This window comes from Sciurus vulgaris (assembly GCF_902686455.1).
Source record: "Sciurus vulgaris genome assembly, chromosome: 3".
Taxonomy (NCBI): Eukaryota; Metazoa; Chordata; class Mammalia; order Rodentia; family Sciuridae; genus Sciurus; species Sciurus vulgaris.
This window is the reverse complement of record NC_136463.1, coordinates 70,018,398-70,039,942: the sequence shown is the minus strand read 5'-3', so window position 1 is coordinate 70,039,942 and position 21,545 is coordinate 70,018,398. Positions and strand designations below refer to the sequence as shown.

General features: G+C 42.5%; 1 long non-coding RNA gene across 1 annotated transcript in view; it reads right to left on the bottom strand.

Annotated features, from left to right (window-relative positions):
• LOC306657271 overlaps positions 1-21,545 on the bottom strand; it is a 190,266-nt gene that overhangs the window by 5,621 nt on the left and 163,100 nt on the right. Inside the window, exon 2 of the long non-coding RNA XR_013762748.1 lies at positions 20,656-20,956. This is a non-coding gene — a long non-coding RNA (uncharacterized lncRNA). The remainder of the gene's footprint in view (positions 1-20,655; positions 20,957-21,545) is intronic.

Here is a 21,545-nt window from a genome sequence, read left to right as displayed (position 1 = left end):
CAAAAAAGCAGAAAAGGACAAACAAACACAGAACAGATAAAACACCAAAGACATGGACAAGTGGCCAGTCCAGATTCCAGACCAGAGGAACTGAGCAACGTCTTGCCAGTCCCAGACTCGGGAAGTAATGCTGCGTCCAGCCCTCCTCAGAGTCCCCAGATGTGAATCCACCAGAAACAGACTTACTGGTCTCCCAGGGGTGCAGAAACATGTGACTCTCTCAGAGAATTTAGTTCAGTCCTGGGGTGGGGCTCCACAGACCGTGCAGCCTGGGGCTGAGGAACGTCTCTCAGAGGACTTCCCCTAGGAGCAACACTGTGGCCTCTCCCTTCCGCAGGAGTTTCCAGGACAGTGGTGAGCGGTGATTGCTCACCAGGCAGCAAGGATCTCACTGGGGCCTCCAAATGTTATGGTGCGCAACTTAAGAACAGACCGATCACCACTGAGAAGTCCAAATTTGAGAGTCTTTATTAAGCTGGCCAGCTGACTGTCTCACACAATGCCCCAAAAAATGGCTATTGGGAGAACAGCCCCAACCACAGGGTTGTAGGGGTTCTTATACCAAAAATCACATCAATCATAAGTGTCTATTGCTATGACTCAAAATTACAAACTAACATCATGAGATCATCGACAGAGGGGGAAGTGGGTCAAAATGACTCTTACCTATGTACAAACTAAAGAATGGTTGCTAACATCCACACAATTACCGTTTACATGGTACATTGGTTACTACATAGGAGTTGCCATTGTATATTATTAAACATGTCACACTAAGTAACTGATGATGGGCACAGAGGCGGGGTGTTCCCATGGGAGAAACTTATTTCCTACATAACATGGAGTCTCAGAGCAAAATGGAGTCTGTTTAGTCATTTCCCTTAGAGTCTGGGCTATAACATTCTCATGGAGCCAGATCTGTCAGCCAACTAGACCAAAAATAGAGGTGAAACCTTGAAGACCACACTCATATTAGTATACGATGGACCAGACATGATAAATAAGCGATAGGGTTTTGTGGAAGACATATGCAACCAAACAAAAATGAGGTGCCTCTTCAAGAATGCTCAGATGGAACATGCTTGGCACACAGCTGCAATTCCAGATACTCAGGAAGCCCTGTACAATGAGGCAGGAGGGTTGCAAGTTTGAGATTAAACTTGGCAACTCAGAAGACTTTGTCTGATATTAAAAAATTAAAAGGGGTAGAGATGTAGCTCAGTGGTAGAGAACCGGAGAAATACTTGGGTCTAATCCTCTGGGGAAATAAAGTGCTCAAATGGAGTTATGAATACAAAGTAGAGATGCAGCCCAAGAGTCAATCTGAGATTGTGGTATCAGGCATGCAGCTGGGGTGAGGAGATGAGCATAGGTTGGTTGCAGTGGCATCTAGGAGGAATCCAGGAATTAGATCCATTCTCCAAGGCACAGAAAGACAGGTGAATCTAAGTCAGAGCCAAAATCCAGACAGCATTCTTGGATTTCTGGCATTAAGTATTGGGAAACTGGAGGGAAAAATTGCAGAGGAAATAGGAAGAAATGACCACATGTCAGACATAGTGGACATTGTTCCTGGTACTTTATATACACCCAACTCCAAGTAATGCCCACCTGATAACTATAAAGAAGAAGGGCTTCTCCCAGGTGCTGGGTCTGTCTGGCATTTTTACTGAACACTGTGCTGGAGGTGGAACCAGTGTTGTTCTCAAAACTATCCAAAAACAGCTACAAAGGGGTCCAGTGTACAGGGTACAGATGACTCCATGGAATGATGGAGAGAGGAGAGGAGGCAGTCAATACATTGCCTGAAGCTGCTTTTTTTTAAGACTCAGGAGATCTTCTTTTTGATGAAGAAAATCTCATCCTATGGATGGCTTAGCATCCTGTAGACCTTACAGTCTAATTTTTCTTAAGGCTACTTTATTTCACGTGAACTTGTATTGCAAGCATTTTTAGTCTGAGAGCTCTGGACTGCAAACCCAAGCCAAATGATGGTAACAAACATGCTGGCTTGGCTTCAGATTCCAAAGATGTGAACACATTATAAACTATGGCTCAAAAAAAAAAAAAAAAAAATCACCCCTACCTCTCAGTCTTAACCCACAGTTCTGACATCACATTGCTGGACCACAGAGACCTTGATGACTACTGGGAAGAGGGAGAGTGTGTCAGTCCTTGCGACTTCATTTCTTCCAGTTCAGGAGCAGTTTTGATTAAGGTTCAGAACCAGGAAGCTCAGCACAGAGCCACAGACTCTCCTGTTCTTCCCTTCCTCAGCCCAGATGGACTGCTGAGAGTTTTTGTTGAAGAGGAAACAAAATTGGGCTTCCGCTTCTTCTTGCAAATTCTTCATCTCTTCATGATCTCTGTACCCCAACAGAAGCCACAGCAATGCCCCGTGCTCTTCATGCTCCTTTGGGTAAAGGGGAAGGGAAGGATATTCTGCATAAGTCAAGCCCCTACTGAATACCCTATATCTCCCCCAAATGTGGTTATACTTCATCCTTACACTAGCTGCATATGAAAACATGATCATCTTGCAGATAAGGAAAACAAGGCTCAAAGAGAATGGTCAGTACAGTAGAGAGAACAAACAGCATCTATGGGATAGGATGGTGCTGTGGTCATTCCAACTCTCACTCTGCAAACTTCAGTTTCCTCTTCTGCAAAAAGGAATATAATGTTTACCATTTGGGTTGTTTTATGGAAAAAATATGAAATGATATATACAGATGGCCCTGTACAATGCTTCCCTGCACATGTATCAGGACCTCCACAACCCAAGGTTGTTACATTTTAAAATAATGATAATAAAAAATGTTGACAGAAAGTAAGTGGTAGAACTGAGTCCTGACCTCGGCTCTGGGCACTTCCCAATATCATGTTCCTTCTTCCGCATCACAAGTTCTGAAATGAAGTAAATTGCTCCTGATTAAAACACCAGGAAGGTAACCAAAGCAATCCATTGCATTCTTAAACTTCCGGGAGGACTGAATTCTAGAAACTAAATCAGAAAACAACACCAGATATGAGAGATGAGAGGGCACTGGCAGGATGGAATGCAAGCAGACAGGGAGAAGCTATAACAGGCCCACTTCGGCCCTGTGTGACTGGGGTCAGGATAGGTAGCCATTCAAACTGTACCAGTTGAGCAGTTTTAGACTGCATGGAAAAATATTTCTGACTACCCTGAGAATAGATGTGAGCTGAGCTCCTAATATTTTTAGTGTGTTACACATTATTTTATGTAATCATCTCAAACAACCCAAATGAAGTCGAATGATAATAAAAGAAGTAAGGGAAAGAGGGGGTGGCCAGGGTGGGGCGATGCTATTTTAAATACATGAGTAAGAGCCCGCTACTTAGATGGCACTGGAGAAGAAATCTAAAGATTTAGGTATCTCAATCTCTGTTGACCCAAGCAGGGAAGAAGGCCAGAAAGCTCTCCTCCATCACCCAAACCACTGGTTTCCACTACGCTGTGAATAACAGCAGTGGTCCCCATCCACTTAAACAAAGTTAAAGTCTGAAGACTCTTGTGGTCTAAAGCCATTACTTTAACCTCATACAATCCTTGATAGTAAAGCTAATATTCCCTTTTTCAGAAATGAAGTCAAAGGACAGAGGATAAAAACCTGCCCAGGTCATATTGTCAGGTAGAAGTGGGATTTGATTCCTAGTCTCTTGATATCAGCATCAGTTCCTTGTCAGCTTTATCAGGCCAGGTGTGTCCCTTCCCCTGGTCCCTCAGGTCTCTGGACCACATTTGCCCATCACTGGCATTGCTATGAATGTGCACTGATGGATTTGTGAAGCAGACTCACAGTGCAAACAGGCAGCAGCTTCCCTGAGATGGGAAGAAGGTTTCCTACTATCAGCATAACAACTTGTACTGTGGGGTGACTGGCCCTGTCTTCTCTATGTGTATCAGCAGGAAAGAAAATCGCAGAAAGGGAATCTAAAGTTACAGTTAAAGTCACAAACTGAAACTGGAGGTACTGGCATCACCCCCACCACTAACGGGAGACTTGACGCAAAGTGCTCAGCCTCTCTGCCCCTGTGTTTCCTCATCTGTAAACAGTGGTAATGATAGAACCCTCCACCCACAGTTGTTAGGAGGATCACATGACATCATCTACATCGAGCAGTTTGCTGCCAATCAATGTGTGTTGGCTGCTACCAATGCACATCCACGACAGCTTGAGGTAGATATGAAGACATTCAAGTGTCCTGTGCCGTTCAGATCTGTCTGGAACAGAGTCCTGTTAACACGGCTACCACTTCAACAGGTGTCTTGTCGCCCAGCCCATCCTGTGCAGTAGACTGGGGTCCCCTGAGGTCTCTGCAATCCTCAACCTTGAAAAGTGAGCCTGAGTCTAGAGGAAGCACACCCCAACACCAGCTCTTCCTCCCGATGTCGGAGCTGAGCATGAGCTCCCTGAGGTGAATGGGAAGCATCGTGCCAGCTAAGCCCAGTGAGTCCTCTTTGCAGACCCCACTAGCAAGTTGGCTTATGGATGCACAGCCAAAAAAAGTGGGAACTGCTCTCACGAAACTGTCAGTGTTGGAACTTCACATCCCCCCTGATAATACATGGTTTCTCTTTTGTTCTCAGCACTTTAGGGGGAAAAAAAACCCACTTTTTTTATTTTGAAATAATTATAGACTCACAAGAAGTTGCGATATTAACAGAGAGGTCCCGTATACTTATCACTCACCCAGCTTTTCTCAACATTTTACATAACACACTACATTATCAAACGCAGGAAATTGACATTGGCACAATACGTTTGACTAACCCAACACAATTAACTAGATTATAGACTTGACTCAGATGTCACCAGCTCTGACTGCACTCCTGTGTGTGTGTGTGCAAGTAATTCTATGAAATTTATTCTATCTGTGCTTTTCATTCCCCCTTTTTTTAAACATCTTCTTTTTTCTTTATTAACTTTTAACTTCCAAACAGTTTTATTTCCCTTTATTTTTTAAATTAAACTTTCTTATTTTGACATACTTTCAGACTTACATATAGTTATAGAAAGTGATTAAGAGACCCTGTGGGCCAGTACCACCAAATGGAGATTAATGCAAAACTGGAGTGCAATATCACAACCAGGATTTTGGCATCAGTACAGTCAACAGAACATTCCCATCATGGCAAGGATCCCTTGTGTTACCTTTAAATAGCTACTCCCACTTCCCTTCTATCCCCCAGCCCTTTGTAAACCATTGAAACCACTCATCTTTTCTGATTTTGTAACTTTATCATTTCAAGAATGTAACCTTTGGTACTGACTTTTTTTTTTAACTAAGCATAATTCTCTGTCAATTTGTACAGGTTGTTTGTGTATCAATAGTACATTCTTTTTTACTGTCAAATAGTATTTCATGATACCACAGTTTGTGTAATCAATCCCCCAATCAAGGACATCTGAGTTATTTCTAATTATTACTATTATGAATAAAACTGCTATAAACATTTGTATACAGATTTTTGGTGTGAACATGTTTTTGTTTCTCTGGCATAAATGCTCAGAAGTGTAGCTGTTGGATCATATTGTAGTTGCATGTCTAATTTTTTAAAGAAACTGCTAATTTTCCAGAGTGTACCTAGTTGTGCCATTTTACATTCCCACCAACAACATTTGTGCAAACCAGCTTTCCCCATCTGCCAGTATTTGGTGTTCTTGTATTTTAAAATTGTATTCATTCTGAACATAGTGATTTCTTGTTGTGGATTTCATTTGTGTTTTCCTAACAACTAATGATGTTAAACATCTTCTCAGGTGCTTATGTGCTACTAGATATCCTCCTCAATGAAATGTCCTTTATCCATTTTTCTAATTGAATTGTTTGGTTTATGCTGTGGAGTTTTGAGGGGTTTTTATATATGTCAAATACTAATCTTTTATTGGATATGTAATCTGAAAATATTTTCTCCAACATTATAGCTGCTGCCTTCACTCTCTTAGTGAGTCTTTCAAATGACAAAAGTTTTAAATTGTGATGAAATCCAATTTATTGTTTTTTCCTTTATAGAGCATGCTGTTAGTAACAAGTCCCTAGTAGTTTCTCCTATATTTTTCTCCAAAAGTTTTGTAGTTCTACTTTTTGTCATAAGTCTGTGATCTACTTTGAGTTAATTTTTGCTTAAGGTGTGTGATCTTTTTGCCTATGAATTCCATTTATCCCAGTGCCACTTGTTGACCTGTCTACCCATTGAATTGCTCCTCCATTGAATTGCTTCTGCTACTTTGTCAAAAATCTGTTGGGCATATTTGTGTGCATTTATCTATTGGCTCTTTGTTCGCTTCCATTAATTTGTGTGTCTATCTTTCCACCAATACCATGTAGCCTTGATTAATGTAGCTATATAATAAGTCTCAAAATTGAGTGGACTGATTCTTACCAGTTTACTCTCTGTTTTAAAACTTTTATAGTGATTAGAGCTATTTTTCCTTTCCATATACAGTTTACAATAGTCTAATCTATACCTACAAAAAAATCTTCCCAGGATTTTAATAGGAATTCACTTAAACCTCTGTATCAATTTGAGAAGAATGGATATGTTGAATCAGTCAATCCATGAACACAGTGTATCTCTCCATTCTTTCTTTCTTTCATTTCTTTCTTCAGAATATGTAATTTTAAACATATACATCCTATGCATAATTAGATTGTGAATATTTTATTTTTTGAGCAATTGCAAATGATATTTTATTTTTAATTTCAGCACCCATGTGTTCATTGCTACTGTATAGGAACATAATTGACTTTTGTCTGTTGAGCTTGTATTTTGCAATTTTGCTGGGCTCTTTTATTATTTCCATGAATTTTATCAGGTTATTTGTAATTGTATAGGTTAATAATCATGTCATTTCAAATAGGGATAGTTTTAGTGCTTCCTTTTTGCTTTGTCTACTTTTTTTTTCCTTTTCTTGCTTATTGCACTAGCTAGATCTTACAGCACTGTTTGAATAAAAGTGGGAAAAGTAGATATCTTTGCTTCCAGATCTGAAGAGGGAAGCATACAATCTCTCACCATAAAACATGTTCCATAGGGTGCTCTTTATCAAGTTTAGGAAGCTTCTCTCTATTTCTATTTTCCTGAGAATTTTTAGTATCATGAATGGGTTCTCAGAATATTTTAACAACACATAGTGTCAAAGGTGAAATTGCTTTGAACATATCTTCCCCTAAAAGTGCACACATGCGTCGAAGAGTTTTACAGATCACAGTTTTGTGAGTGAATCAAGAGTGACCTCATGGACAAGGATTTTGAGTTCACTGTTCTACGTGGGTCTGGCTGGGCCCCAACATTGCCATCTCAGAGGCACAGATACCACTGTGTCCTATTCAAAAAGAACCCCTGGAATTGTGCAATTCTGGCTGTCCCTTGTGGGAGATGCTCACTTGGGTCCGGTGAATTGACCCTGGCTGCATAAGGCTTTTGCAGATTGTAGGCCCAGAGCAATCCCCTGGTTTGCCTTTCACTTACTCATTGGATGTGGAGTTACCGAGTATTTCCTTGATATGAGACACGGTGTGCCAGGTAATGGGATGCTGCAGTGAGCACAGGCAGCTTTCTCCTCTTTCCATAGCGGTCAGGGGGTGATGGTGGATCTGGCCAGGACCATGAAGTGGAGAGGACCAGAACTTGTTGGATCTTATTATCAGGCTTCCTCTGTTCAGAGACTCAGCGAGCTGTGTAGTAGAGCTGGAAAACAAGCCACGTTGCCTCTGGCTCTAAACAACAGCTCCTCAGAATGGCAGGTGGCTGCCACTAGAGGGAGTCTCCCTCTCTAGGCTCTTCTGGATTCCATTCATCCTGATACGCGATGTTCACCACCTCACCTTCAGCTCACAGGCCAAAAGGAAAGAAAGCTCTTAGGAAACACAGTATTTCATGATTCATGACGGTGAGCACCCTCGCATGCTAAGCTCAGATGAAACCAGAAGACCACGTGGAATAACCAGCTACAGGGTACAGTAGGGGCTGTGCCACATGCCCCACCCTCCTCCAGTGCCTGGAATCCAGGACCCTTCACCCAGAGAAGCAGGGGGTGACTGGAAGAGGTCCAGATAGGAAGGTCTTCCATGCAGCAAACTTTGATCATCCACAGGGCACCTCAGTTAAAGTGGAGCATCATTCAGGCCTCTAGCTCAGCAGCCAGCCATGCACGTTGCTTTAATTGGGCATTTTCAGACCATTAAGTAGATCGATCAATGACAATTAATGTTGACTTTAATTTTGCCCCTCCTCTGTCTTTATTTGGGCTCTGGAATTGCTGAGAAGGAAACACTTTATATACATGAGCACAAATACATGTGACCCATTCTGTAGTGTGTGCACCGCATACACACACTCACACAGACATGTGTGTGCACACTCAGTTAGTGGTACAGAGGCTATCAGAATAGGTCTCCTGAGACACCAGCCCCTATCTGCTGGACCCCTCATCTTCAGGGTCCAGGTAGAAAGAAGAATAGTTGGAGCCCCGTGGGTTATCAGTAGAGTTCTTTACTTGATTCTTGGGGGAGCATTATTTTATTTTTGAGAAGGACCCACCTACATGTACGTGAGAACGCCTCAAGGACCCATCATCTGTCCCTTCAGTAAGAATGAAGAAAGGAAGGCCCCACTTAAGGAGCACCTGTTTTGTTTTGTTTGTTTTTTAACTGAATATTTTTATTCTGATAAGATATGCATAACATAGTATTTAACATTGAGACTTTTTTTATTTAGCTTTTAATTTTTTACAGACTGCATTTTGATTCATTGTACACAAATGGGGTGCATCAATTCGTTTCTATGGCTGTGCACAATGTAGATCCATACCATCATGTAATCATACATGTACACAGGGTAATGATGTCTGTCTCATTCCATTTTTCATACCCCCCTTTGACACGCTGTGAATTGGACCTTTAACTGATACTACGTCTTTTAATCTTCCTGACATCTCAATAAAGCAGGGATTATTTCTCCAATCTGTACGTTATGAAGCAGAGGCAGTGAGATGTCATGGCCCCCCAGGCAGGTGCTTCCCATGGTGCTTTCCCACCTCTTCCTCACACAATCAACACACCTCTCCATACTGACCCACACAGTGGTGTGGGGACTGTGGCTCTAGCCTCAGTGCCTTTTCTAAGCAGGTTCATCTTACTTATCTCATCTTCCAAGACTCAGAATGCATCTGCAGGGAACTTTCTCTCTTCCCCTCTTCTATCACCGCCCATGCCCAGCGCTCCATCCACCATCAGCTCTCCCAGCTCGGCCCTCGTGGCTTCGTCTCCCTTCATTTTCTGCCTTGCTCCAATGTTCCATTTCCACTCCTGATTGCAGATGAAAAGCTCTGCAAGCACAAAGAACACATGGCTCTTGCCCTCAGCCCTGGCCTCCCACAGCAGCTGGTCTGCACCCTAGACTTGTTATTGCGGGGTCTGTGCCTCACAATGACCCTGTCCCGACTTGTCAAGGAATCTGGTTTTCAGTAGAACTGAGTCTGTGAAAGCCCCGAGTTGTTTCTATTTCTGTTTTCAATACCTGAAATTCAAAGGAAACCAAAGTCTAACAAAGCCTGTCCCAAGGAAACCACAGATGCAAAAGAGAGCCAACAGTGCCCAAGGCCCTCTCCCTATGCCCATGGTACTTCTGCTATTGCCCCTCCTGGGCACCCAGCTGCTGCCTCTCACACCCACGTGCAGAAGGATCCCTGCACTCTTCCTTCTGCTCTTCATCCCCTTGCCCTTCTACCTGCACTGCCACACCAGCTTCTCCAGTTCTGGTCAACAGGTGATGTGTTTCTTCCTTACCTTGCATCAGGTCATTTCTCAGTAGAGTGGAATTTTTTCCTTACCCAAGTCTTTTGCTCTGTAATAGACACACCTCTTATCTTCTTTCTGTTCCTGATCTGTATCAGGCTTCAGAGAACTTTGAGTCTGTGGCTGATAAAATCTCTCACATTGCTAGAGATCTTTGTTCATAGTCTGAAAAACTGAGTAGGAAGATAGTGTTCCTTTAGAATTTATGTCCAAATCCCTGCTGGTGAGCTGGGGAATCTAAAGACCAAGTCCTCCGTTGCTTAAAGACAGAGTGAGGAAATTAATGCAATTGGGGTGATAACAGGCTAAAAGTATAGACTTTGACAAAATAGGGATTTGAACCTCAGCTGTACCTCAGTCAAATAGGGATTTGAACCTCAGCTATAGCATGCAGTAGCTGTTCACTACTAATGAGTTTGCTAAGCCTCCTCAAGACATACTTTTCCTGCCTATAAAGTGGAACTAATAACAACAGTCTCATAGATTTGACTGAGAATTACAATCACATGATAAGAAGGGCTGGCATGTGCCAGACCTACCAGAAAGTTACACAACTAACTCAGCAAGGCTGCCATGTATCTGAAGGAACAGGCTGCATTTTGAGTCGGGGATCAGAACAGATGGTCCAAGGCCCAACAAGGGATGGTCACAGATGAGATGAGAGGACCAGCAGAAACCACTTGGGGATTGAATTTTTCAGAACTCACCAGGAACTGACCTTTTCACCTATAAAGGGCAGAGGTCAGGTGTCAAATACCTTGTAAAGATCCTCTTTGGATATTAGAATGTTGTAGTTCAAAGCTCAGTGTCCCTACTTACAAGAAGCAAGGAGATCAGGACCCCAGAAAAGCTGGTCAGAAAAACTGGAAAGTCAGATTTTCTACTTTACAATCTTGCCTGGACCAAGATGGGTCACTGTGCAAGTGGTGACGTAGGGCCATTTTGCTTTAATGCTGCTTTCTGAGAGAGCCAAAAAGCCTTGGACCAAGCACTGGGACCCATTCTAGAGTGTTCTGTTGACAGAAGGAATGCAGAGAGTGGTACCCTTTGTTGCTTCCAGCAATCCCTCATCTTCTCTGTCTACCTGGTTAGGAAGAAGAAGCACTGAATTAGGAGCCCAGGGATTGAGTTTCAGATTTGCCATCGAAGTGTGCCATTGTATCACTTCACCTCTCTGAGCTTCCATAGCTTCCTTTGTCATGTAGGAATATTTACTTTGCCTCTATTACCGAGTATTTAGGAGGTGATGAGGGTGAATGCTCTTGGCAAACTAAGAGACCTATAACACATGCAATGGATTATAACAGTATTTCACATGGCTAACCCTGAAAACCAAAGCAAAATAATAATAATATCAACAATTATTATTATTATCTATCTTTGAATTGCTTTTGCCATCCATTCATCCATTCCTGTTTCTCTCTCTCTCTCTCTCTCTCTCTCTCTCTCTCTCTCTCTCTCTCTCTCTCTCTCTCTTTCTCACTCTCTCTCTCTCTCCTACCTATGTTCCCTATGGTCCTTTCTTCCTATCTTCTTACCTACCTTCCTACACACTGCCTAAAAATGTTTCCTATATTCAGTCAAGTCGATGAGCACACTAGCACCTAGTATTCACATGAAAACCATGCCTGTTAATTTACAAATGTTGACAGTAACAGGTGACAGGTGGGAAGTAACCTGTTTATTAAAATTGAATGCATCTCTGAACACTTACTTACTTAATGCTTTTGAAATGAAGCTTAAGATTTCTTCAGCATGTAATTTTAAACATGCCTCACCTATTTTGAACCTAATACAGTGTGTTAAAATATTCCTCATAATTGAATGCATTTCTTAGGGTTAATTTATGTAATCAAAAATGGTTCTGCATCTGTGAGCAATTCATTCATTTATTCAAAGGCTTAAAAGTTTCAAGAAGTGTATAATGGCTGAATCATGGGAAATAACCCTGAGAAACTATAGAAGAAATGCTAATGAAACATCAGAGGAGAGATCAAATAGATGTTGAAACCAAAGTGAACATCTAGGCCAACAAGGATTGACAGAGAACATTGATAAAAGAGAAGAAAGGAAAAGGAGTGAGATGGTGGAGAAGTGATCAAGAAGAAGTACTAGGTTCAAATAGTCAATAGGCTATAATAGCTAATGAGAGAGGACGTAATAGAGGGAAAATGCTTCACCACAATGAGCAAGCAAAGCAATTCATTGGATACACATCTTAGCATGTAAAACTTAGCATGTCCAGTATGGTTGTGTTGGAAAGGCTTGACTGAGCTCACCGTCTGGACCTACACTCGGATGGACAGAAACCAAAGGCAAGAAAACCTGCCAATAGGGCAATGTGGCCATGGTTCTTCCATCACCGGAGACTCACATGTGTCTAAGAATACTCACTAAATATCAAATTACATAAGGAGTGTTAATGGTAGTGCCAAGGAAATATAATTAAATGAATAAAATAAATTAAAATTATGTCAATAATTGTGAAGCTCTTTGGACTAGCTGGCCTGGTTTGGATATGAGGTGTCCCCTGAAAGGTTCATGTGTTAGACAATGCATTAATGTCCAGAGGTGAGATGATTGGATTATGAGATGGTAAGCTAATCATTTTGATCTGTTTGATAGATTAATAATTTGAAAGGACCAACTGGATGGTAACTGTAGGCAGGTAAGCTGTGTATGGAGGAGGCAGGTTACTGGGGTGGGGCCTGGACTACATCGCTCCCTGGCTTCTTCCTCTCTCTCTCCCTGAATCCCAGCTGCCATGATCTGAGCAGCTTTCCTCCGCCATGCTCTTCCACCATGATATTCTGCCTCACCTCAGGCTCAGAGGTGACCATGGACTGAACCTCTGAAGCTGTGAGCCCAAAATAAGATTTTTCTCCTCTAAGTTATTCTTGTATTTTTGTCATAGTGACAAAGAGCTGACTAACACGCCAGTTATTGTTATATTGGATGAAAAATGTTTTAGCTACTTTCAATAAGAACACCTGATTTTTATTGAACATCAACAGCATCACCAGTGATACGATTGTTATCGCTCATTGAGCCCCTCCATAGGCAGGCCTGGGATCGATGCTTTTACTCTTCAATTCTTGTGTTCACTACTGCTCTGAATGGGAAGAGTTCTGTTTAGTGTTTTACAGGGGAGAAAAATAAGAGATGAATACTTGAATAGCTTATCCATGCTTGTACAATTAGTAAATAAATAAGGGAGTATAGAAACTTGGGTTTTTCTGACATAAAGTCGCATGTTATCTTTCTTCTCCACTCTTCTAATTATAACCATTTCCATCTCCTGATCCAACAGCTCAATCCTGGTAAATCTCAGGTCTGACCTTTTCCTGAAAACTCTTCAATCACGGTGTTCACTAACACCTTCCTCTGTCCCTGTGACAGTGTGTCAAATGCAGCAGAAAGAGACCTGTTAAAGGGTGGTGAGGCTGACTAAGTGGGCAGTCGTGAACATCAGTAAAAGAAAGAAGAAAAAATTAAAATAGCACATAAAAAGTACCAGAGAGCAACATGCAGATTTTTAGATAAAACACGAATGTTATGAATCTACATTGTGCACAACCATAGAAACGAAATGATGTACCCCATTTGTGTACAATGAATCAAAATGCAGTCTGTAAAAAATAAAAATTAAAAAGAGTACTTTATTAGTTACACATCTGCCCTACTTCACTGAATCATCAATTGGAAGATACAAAATGTATGACCACTCAGAAAGAAAAAAAGTCTTCCAATTAGTGGCATGATATCATATTTTAAGACACAGCCAAATTCAGATGTTAAAATGTGAAAAAAAAAAAAAAGTGTGTCTTAGCGGGAGGGGTTATGTCATAAGCACACACCCCTGGGTGACTATAAGAAGTGCATTTCCTACCATGGGTCACGGTCAAGAGAGTTTGGAAATCTCCATCTTTTATGATGGGAAAGGTAACTGGGCATCCACACAAGTGCTTGGAGCTGCCAAGAGTGCACAGCCTGTCCATCCAATTAGTGTGCTTAGCCACGGGCAGCCCTGACTGAGCTCCGGCTGCAAGTTGCCCTGTGACTTGGCCCTTGGGCAGCCATGCTTGTGTGAGGCTCACAGCTCTCCCCCTTGCCAGGGCCTAGCATTAATGAAGGTGCTTAGCATTCCAAGGATGGTGACCGGGAGGTGTTCCTTTCTAGGGTTCACATTATATGGAAATAAGGTCCTGGCCAGACAGCATCACATAACTTAATAGAGGTGTTGGGAGATAATCAAATGGAAATTCATAATCCCCAGGGGAGACCCGAAGGCTCAGAGCCAGAGGCTGTGGCAAGTGATTGAAAGGCCAGCCCAGGGTATTCCAAAGGAAATCCTGGCTTCTCACAGGAAGTGGTGATAGAAAGTGAGGGGATAAAGATTTTAGAGTTTGGGGTTCCAATTTGACCTTGGTCTATATCATTGGTTGATTGATTCATTCAGTAAATATTTATGGAGCTCCCATGGAGGCCAGGCATTACACGAAGGCTGCTGGAGATCCTATCGTGTCAGAGCAGAATTGACTTCAGAAAAGACTTTGGTAGGCATTCCCTTGTTTCCCCACCTCTGCCTTCCCCAGGCCTACACAAGCTGGTCCTCAGGGACCTCGCTGCAAGCTAAGACCAGTGCCAGCTCCCAAGCCACTCCAGAGTGGGGTCAGGGTGTCCTCTTCCCGCTCCCTGGTGGAGCTCCACATCAAGTTCCATTTCCCTGTGTGGAGACCCAGTGGATGGCCCTCACTCTTAGGGTCTTCCTAGTTCCTCTGATGGCCCAAGTTACAGCATTGTCTGCTTTCTGTTTGAAACAGTTTATAGGATATAGGTTTGACCATTACAGTCTGGTTGCCTTACTCAAAGTCTCAGTACCTTTTAATGATAACCATAACTAAATTTATTGGCCCTCTGCAAAGATATGTATGATCTTTTTATGTCTCATTTAATTCTTACCTTTGTGATAGAGCCTGTTAATATGCCCATCTTACAGATGAAGCAACTGAACTCTTTTATCTCTTCTCAGCTGCTTTTGTGTGGACCAAGTGACTGGTGCTAATGGCATTGCTGCCTGACTTTGAACTGCCTAAGCACCAGGAAATCCTTACTGTTTGACTCCATGGGTACAACCAGGAGGGAATGAAGTTCTGGCACCTTCAAGGAGGTGCCTATGTTAGAGGGATCCATTGAACTGCAACATGAAGAGCTCCTGAGATGACAAAGTGAAGCACAGCCTGCACTACTCTGTGTCCATGTAAGCTCTGAGTAGGAGGAGCAGTGGACAAGGAGTCTGGACTGTGGTGCAAGTCCTGGGTCAACCACAGCCTGCTGTATAGCCCCAAGTGAGTCCATGAGCTTCTCTGGTTCAGTTTCCTCATCTGCCAAATCCCTAAGCCCCTCCAGAGTTGACATCCATGAGACCATGACGGCAGAGAGCATCAATACTCAAAGCTGTGTGTCATTCAAATAACAACAGAGCTTGTGTTCTATGCTGAGCAAGATATAGGGGGTGTTGTGCTGCAGGCTGATGTTCTATGGAATAGCAGAAATGGGTTGTTTAATTAAGTTTTCATGTTGCTGTGACCAAAATACCTGACAAGAACAACTTAGAGGAAGACAAATTTATTCAGGACTCATGGTTTCAGAGGGCTATATCCACAGACGCTGACTCCATTGCTCTGGGCCCTAGGTGAAGCAGCACATCATGGTGGAAGGGCCCAATAGAGGAAAGCTCCACTCATGGTACTGTCAGGAAGGAAAGGGAGAGAGAGAGAGGGCGGGATGAAACGGCTGCAGGAAGAACAACCCTTCCAGGGCACACCCTAGTGACCCACCTCCTCTAGCCATGACTCATTTGCCTACAGTTACCACTTAGTTTATTCAAACTAGGATAGACTGATTAGGGTACAACTTTCACAATATGACCATTTCACCTCTGAATAATCTTTCAGAAACACAGAAATATTTCAATAAAAACATGGCTGGTTTTATTTCACATATTCAATCTGCTCAACTTCCTCTCTGAGCCTTGTGCATAGTCTGGTGCTGGACAGAGGGACAGATCTGTACATGCTGGACTGAAAAAACAGGGCTAAAAGCAGGAGATCCTGTGAAAGACCCAGAAGCTACTCTTTTGTCCAAGGGAAGAGCTACCTTCATGTGTTATCCTTCCTCTAGGGAAGTGGGCAGCCCAGCCCTGCCAGGCACAAATTCAGCATCAAAGCAAGTTACTCCATAGTTTCAGAAGACCTCCTCTCCCATGGGGTCTGTGCTGCCTGCCATTTCTTTAGCTAGGGGCAGGATTTTTCTTTTTCTGAAGTAAGAACTCAAGTACAAGTGTAATACATAGCCACTCAGAATGACAGGTACCTCCTGAATCCCATGTACTTTGAGGAATTTGTCTTCATGAAGCGATGCACTCTCAGCAGCTGGAACCTCTCAAGCAGAGGAAGACAACAGGGTTTGAGTTCAACACTGCCTGTGAGGGGATCTGTAGAGAGCCAAGTCACTGCTCATGACTGACTGGCTCCATACTCTGGAATGGGGACTCCATGCACTTTCCTGCATAATTAACACGGAAGTGCATTCATGCTGTAAACTCTGAAGGCTACTCAGTTGGACCCCAGAGGCTCTTGTAGTTCCTCACCACTAAGCATTTGGTAAGTACTCTTTAAAGTACAGTCACTGAAAGACTTTCTATATTAATTTGGTTTCAGTTCCTCTTCTGGGTTCTGCTGATCCTTGTGTGCCACCTAGCTCCTCTGCAATCCCAGATGTTCATTCAGTCTCAGAGTGCCTTGATTCTCCCCAGAGCCCCTCACAGGCAGTGCAGGGATGAAACCCTGCTACCTTTACCTGCCTGCCACAGTTGGGTTCCAGATACCGAGAGCAGGTAGCTGTCTGTGTGGGACTGGTTGTCTAATCCAGGCAGATCGTAAGGTGCTTTTTAGCTTTTATTTGTGAAGAAACATAGCCTGGCAATCAAAGAATAATTAGACATGTTATGTTTCTTGATTTATGTTTGAACAAAATGCAAAAGGTGAGAGTACATTCTTATTTCAAAGAAAATCTCTTTAAAATCCTCTCATCCCTTGTTACTCTCCTAAATAATCTCTTCTGAGCCATTTTGTACCCCCAAAACTCTCAGCCCCCATAGCAGGTCATCCTCACCCCATCTTCATCTCCTCACTCCTATCTCTCTTCTACCTTAAATCTTTATTATGTAGATCAAACACCTCAATTATTTTTTTAAAACACTCTCTCCACTGAATGTTTCTCCTGAAATTGACTGAATTGAGGCCAGAATCTGACTTAGCCAGCTAAAAACTCTTCCTCCCTCAGGTGCCTGGGGTGGGGCTGAGGAATACTCATACATTGGTAATCTTTGTTCCTGTTACAGTCACTTCCTCTTATTAGGACTCCTGCTAGGATTTACGGACTATTCTCCATCTCTGCTAATGTAATTGTTTAAAGGACACTTTAAATATAATCATTATCCATTGATTTTTTTTTCCTGGAGGTCTTTATTCCCTCCAGTAAGCTCAGCCAAATGCTAGCTGCTGGCTCCATTTGTTAAACCAAGGAGAGCTTTGTTCTGTTTTTGTATTCTCTTAACTGAGTTTTCTTTCTACCATCAGTGGGGCAAAGGGGAGAATTTGGGGCACTACTTTTATTGAGAAAAGTCACTTCCCGTTTATGAAAATGAGGTCTCCTTTGGGAAGAAACAAGGATGCCTCATCACTTCCTGTGTCACATCTTTAGCAGCCCCCCCACTCCTGCTCAAGAAGGCAGCTGATCAGGGAAGTTCCTCTCTGAGAATTTCAGTCAAAAATAGACTCCTCAGGTACCCCAGGAAGGGAAACTTTAAAAAAAGAATTTTTATGTGTTCTACTTTGTTGTACATGACAGTAGAATGCATTTATACATTTTGATAGATAATACATAAATGAAGTGTAATCTCTCATTTTTCTGATTATACATTGTAGGATCAAATTGGTCATGCAATCATATATGTACATGAGGTAATTATGTCTGTTTCACTCTACTATCATTCACTACCCCATACCCCTTCCCCTCCCTTCACTCCCTTCTACCTAAAATAAAGTAACTCTATTCTTCCCTATCCACCCCGCTTATTATGAATTAGCACCCGCCTATCAGTTTTTTTTTTTTTTTTGGGGGGGGGGTTGACTGATTTCACTTAGCATGATATTCTCTAACTCCATACTACAGTGACACAGCCACAACAATGTTTACAGGAGCTCACTTCACCACAGCGAAAACATGGAACCAACTTAGATGCCCTTCAATAGATGAATGGATAAAACAAAATTGTGGGAAACTTTTGATAGAAAATCACCCGCAAGGGCATAGGATAAATATTAGAGACCTTTCTTAGAATACATTTTGAAAGGTGTAAAAGTAAAAGGTTCAGAGGGTGATGGACTATAGAATTCTGGGAAAAGACCCAGAAAGGGAAGCTGTGGCTAAGAAGATAAACTGCCTGACCCCACAATTTTACTGAGTGCAGACCCAGGAGAGCTGAAGTCAGAGCTTTGTCTGGTCACATTTATCTATAGTGATTTTTTCATACGATAGGAGTCTTGCCAGTTTACCAAGTGCCTCCACAGGCATCAACTCATTTTGTGTCTCTTAAGCAGACTACATCTTCTGAAAGCCCTCTGTGTGAGGAGGGAGCCTCAGGCTCACACCGGTCTCTGCCTTTGCCTGTCGCCAGCTCAGCCCTCATCCTTTCCTTAGGACACACCTCAACACCTTCAGTCTGGAGTGTGTCTTCCCTCCTGTGTGCTCCCACTGTGTCTTCTCCTTCTTCATTACTCACTGGACTTTGGTAATGGCCTCTTTTCAGTCTCTTTGGAAAAGGAGGTAGGAAAGGGAAGAAAAGGAAGAAAGCCCTCAAGGGTACCTCACCAAGTCTGTGACCCCAGGACCATTGGAGCTCAGTCTAGTTGGAGACTCTAAGAAATAATCCTCAGTGTTTGCAACTGATGACCTAGATGCTGGGAAGTACTCTGATTTAGTCAACTTTTTCATAGCTGTGAACCACTTTTGAAGAGAAAAATTTTATTTGGGGCTCATGATTTCAGAAGTCTCAGTCTACAGATGGCCTGCTACATTGCTCAGGTCCAAGTTGAGGCAGAACATCATGGTGAAAGTGTGTGACAGGAAAGTAGGTAGGTCATCATGTAACCTCCAAGAAGGAGAGAGAGAGGGAGAGAGAGAGAGAGAGAGAGAGACAGCTCCTCTCACCACTGACAAACTATAAACCCCAAGGGCACTCCCCCCAGCAACCTAACTCCTCCAGCCACACCCTACCTGCCTATGCTTATCACTCAGTTAATCCTGAGCTGTGGATTAATGCACTGATTGGGTTAAGACTCTCATAACCAAATCAGTTCACCTCAGAAACTTTTTCCATTCTTTCACACACAAGCTTCTGGGGGACATCTCACATCTAAACCATAACATACTCACTCATGCCCCATCCATTCTTGGTTGACTTGTTTTGTGCAACCATGTTCTTCTATAGCCAGTGGGTAAAGAGAATAACCCTCAGGCAGAATTCCACTCAGCAGCCTTCTGGGTTAGACATTGGAAAATCCACCACACCCATCTCCCTATTCTGCTATGATTCCTAGAGTGCAGGTCCTAGGTTCATCCCAATATCATATCTGGGACATAGTAGTCTCAAAAAAATGTCAAATAATTGTGAATGTGTGCATGCAAACTTGTCCTGCATGCATATATGCAAATAGCACTGCTGTAGAATCTCTCATCTAACATCCTTGGCAGAGACCACTCATCAATCAAAGTGCTCTTAGTGATGTTGATAATGGTGTGACTACTTATTTATTTTAAACTGACAGATAAAATTGTATTTATTTATTTGTTTATTTATTATGGACTTTTGATTAGAACTTGGGGGAAAAAAAGACATGAAAAATATCTCCCCCTCGACCCCATCAGAAGTGTTTTTAGTATGAATAAGTCCCTTCCTGATTCTAGGCATCTCCTTCCCACTCCTTCATTCTCCTTTCTCCAAACTCACCCTTCATATGTGGAACTGAGTTCTGCCAAGGAGCCCTGGAGGTGGCCAGAGTGACCACAGGAGGCCAAATAAATGAAAGAGAAGGAACTGGGAGCAGGAACTGGGAGACAGAAACCCAGGGGTTGAGCTGCCTGTTGAGAAACAACATTTCAGTTGCCAGCTTGTTATTTGAGAGGGGCAGGAGATAGGACTGAGGGACAGTAGGACAGGGAAAACAGGGAAAGTCTGCTCCTTGCTGCCCCAGGCAGCTATTAATTGGTGGTCCAACCTCAACCTCTGCTTCTACCTTTGTATCATTTAGACTCAGGCACTAAGAAGAAAAGAAAGCTTACAAAAAATCTTGGGTGGGGATAACAATAGAAGAGGACAAAAGGGAGGTGGAACTCCAGAGGGAGAGAAGAAACTTGAAAGTAAAGAAGGTTATGTTATCTGCTGGCTGGAGAGGGACTGGAGCTTCTCTTTAAAACTGGAGAGAGTGGGACTGTTATGGGGCACAAATTAAGAACAGACGGATCACCACTGAGAAGTCCAAATTTGAGAGTCTTTATTAATCTGACCAGCTGACTGTCTCACACAATGCCCCCAAAAAATGGCTATTGGGAGAACAGCCCCAACCACAGGGTTGTAGGGGTTCTTATACCAAAAATCACATTAATCATAAGTGTCTGTTGCTATGATTCCAAATTACAAACTAACATCATGAGATCATCAACAGAGGGGGAAGTGGGTCAAAATGACCCTTACCTAGGTACAAACTAAAGAATGGTTGCTAACATCCACACAATCACTGTTTACATGGTACCTTGTTTAGGAGCAATAGGAATCAAAAGAGAGCAATTCTTTACTCCCATAGGAGTTGCCATTGTATATTATTAAACATGTCACACCAAGTAACTGATGATGGGCACAGAGGCGGGTGTTCCCATGGGAGAAGCTTATTTCCTACATAACATGGAGTCTCAGAGCAAAATGGAGTCTGTTTAGTCATTTCCCTTAGAGTCTGGCCTATAACATTCTCATGGAGTCAGATCTGTCAGCCCATCACATTCCCCACTGGTGTTTTCTACATAATCAAATCTTGATTTATTAGTAGTGTATAGGTGATTATAGTGAGTCTGCAACACCATTAGCTTAACAGACTGGATTCTATCTCTAACATATTTAAGTCCAAATCTATTTATCTACTTAAAGTTTTGAAATTCTGGTTTCCAGTAATCAGGGCAGTGGTTCCTACAGCTGTGGAGCCCACTATACCTATTCCCACTAGGAATGGAACTAAGACAGGGGCTGCTTATTTAGATATTAGTCCCATATTTATTTTTTTCCTCTCCATCATGCACCTGGGGAAAGATGTGAACAGTAACACAGAAATCATCCCATTTGGTAATCTCAAAAAGTTGAAGGGCCAAACATGGAGTTATTCCTGACATAATCCAAGTAAGAGAAAAAACATGATTAACATTTTTTCAGTCTTATCTTTAGATGGTGGTTGGGATCTCTGAGGGCTATCCATTTTTCTGTTGTCTTGACTCAGATGTGATGAGTCCATGTTGTGAGTAAGGTCCCTGCCATTTCAGCAGGGTAATTAGTCCTTTCTGGAACAATTTGATGTAGACATAGTCTTCTGACTGAAATGGGTGTT